The following is a 2,500-nucleotide window of genomic DNA, read 5'->3' on the forward strand; positions in this document are numbered from 1 at the left end:
CGATCTGTAACTTTTATCGACTCTTCCCGTGTCTGAATCGAGACTGTCGGCGTTCTTCGAAACCGTTAGATGTTGTGATGTCAGCATGAAGTAGGGGCGTGGCCTGTTCGATCGACCGGCTGTCAAAAGCAGAGCAGCTGCTTCATCTAGCGTGAAGCGTAACTGGTCGCACGTGCGGCTGTGCGCTTTCGGACGGAAGGGTACTAAACAGTACCGTTCCTTGTTGATTTAATATGAAACACGGATACCTTTTATAAAGATGATTTTACACGACTGTCATTTCATTGTTTAGTAAAGATGCACTTTCGTTACCTTTCTGAGGTAAAAGTCAGACACTAAAGGTACCATAATAGTGATGAGGAATGGTTTAGTACCCTGTTTAGTACCCTGAACTTCTAATACATGTCTCAATGTTGCTGTTCAGCTGCTGCCACTAGAGCGGTCCGACCGAAGGGAACTCTGATCGGATTTCCGAGTTGATTTTTAAATCATGACGCGATCGTTAGCTTTAGCTAACTTTGTTGTTAACGCGTTATGCTAATTTCCGTGTTTGCGTTCGCGAGGGACGCTTTGGGAGTGTTGTCTGTTTCTGGGAGCAGGGTAAAACATGACCGTTCAGACAGATCGTCAGACATGGTTTAGTCTGTTTTTATCTTATTTCGGGGTTTGAGAGGATTTCGAAGGACTCGTCGGTTGTAGTCGTGGCTTTGACGTTGATAATCTCACCTGGATTGTGCAGATTTGTAGCTGAGAGCTGCTGCTGTAATCGTAAACACTGTCCTGTGCTCCTACTGAACATCCCGTGAACGCGCTCGGGAGCGTCAGTCTTTATTCTTCAACACCTGCACACTTTCATCATATACATATATAATATAATATAATATAGTATAGTATATAACATCCCACCGACATCACCCAGAAGAATACGGGTTCCATTTTGAGTCAAGACTTCATCATGTCTTGTTCTCTAGGGATCTAAATCTATATCCGGATTTCTGTCCAGAAATGAACCAGTTAGCTGATTCCGATCGGACGTCTTTGTGCTAACATCAGGAAACTCGAATCGCAGCCAGCCGAACCGGGATTCGACCTGTAGTCGCGGCGGGATTTTAGAGACGAATACATTTGGGAACACGGCAGCAACAAAAAAAAAAAACGATGGAAACCCTATAACGTAAAATCTTCAAGGTAGTGACAGTGTTTACCAGAGAGAAGTTGGAGCTGCGGAGCTGCAAGCTATCATCTCTTTCTCCTTGTCCCTGAAAGAGGCGATTGTGGATTTGAATGGATGGAGAGAAGTGGGCTGAATGGCGCGCAACCTTGGGACCTGGAGCTTTTGTGTGGCCGAGAGAAAAAGGAAGGAGGAACGGAGAGAGAAAAAAGTGAGGAAGGGGGAGCGAGTGGAAGAAAGATAGAGTAGAAGAAGAAGGAAAAAAAAAAAACGGGTGCGAGAGGGAGGGCAGGAGTGTCAGAGAAACAAGGAGTGAGGGATAGATGGACGAAGGAGGGAGGGAGGGAGGGAGGGGATCTGGCACTACAGATGTGCTCTCCCTCGGACAACTGACTGCGTTTTCTCCTGCCATTGTCGAGGTTTAAGATGGTGGACGACTCGGCGCAACAAAAGGAGCCTTGTCAGAGGAATGCGCGAAGAACCTTGGCCAGAATCTCTCCTCTCTCGCCTCGCCTCGCCTCGCCTCGCCTGGCTGCCTTTAAAAAGGGAACGTCCGATTTATTCAGTGCTCATCGGATAGGTTCCGATCGTTCGCTCTTTTTTTTTTTTTCTTTTCCCTTCCAAACAAAACCTGACTATCCGTCAGGAAACTCTCCGAGTAGAGGAGGATCGTACAGCTCTAAGCAGGCGAGTTGACACGAAGCAGGGATGAATCGGCGCGTCCTCTAAAGCACGCTAAACGCGACCCTGTTTCCCAAAAGCACCAGAGCGTGAAGATCATCCGAGCTAATTAGAGAGAGTTTTGAGAGTCCTTCTCGAACAAACGACCTTCTCGCGTTGCGCCGCCGTGCTTCGGGGATTTTCACGCCGCGCAAAGTGTCTTTTTTTTTATTTTATTTTTTATTTATTTTATTTTCAATTCCACTCCTTCACCAGCTGCGTCTTCAGGCCTCAGGGGTCTTTCAGCGACCCCCTGCTGACCTTTGCGCCATTTACCCTCCACGATCACCCAGATTCGCACCGCTCCCGTCTAATAACACACCTTCTACGTGGGAACGGAATGGAAATCCTGGAAAGAGTTTTCAGACACCTGGGAAAATGACAAGTGTAGAGGAGATGTCCTGGAAATATGTAAAGCGTCAGGAGGACGTACTTCAGCCCTCCAGATGCTTCTTACTTTGTTCTCAAGGGATTTTTGTATAAATAAGTGTCCTTAACTTCCAGAAACAGGTCTGGTAGGGAAACACTCTGGAGTAGGAGACTACAGAGAACATGTAGAAGGAAGACCGAAGAGCAATGAAGTCCTCATGAAGTGTGTTCGGTGTAGGG

General features: G+C 47.0%; 1 protein-coding gene across 1 annotated transcript in view; it reads left to right on the forward strand.

Moving 5' to 3' along the window:
• ctbp2l (C-terminal binding protein 2, like) overlaps positions 1-2,500 on the forward strand; it is a 115,679-nt gene that overhangs the window by 1,151 nt on the left and 112,028 nt on the right. The gene's annotated exons all lie outside the window — the stretch shown is intronic.

The sequence above is a fragment of the Ictalurus punctatus genome, chromosome 13 (genome assembly GCF_001660625.3).
Source record: "Ictalurus punctatus breed USDA103 chromosome 13, Coco_2.0, whole genome shotgun sequence".
Taxonomy (NCBI): Eukaryota; Metazoa; Chordata; class Actinopteri; order Siluriformes; family Ictaluridae; genus Ictalurus; species Ictalurus punctatus.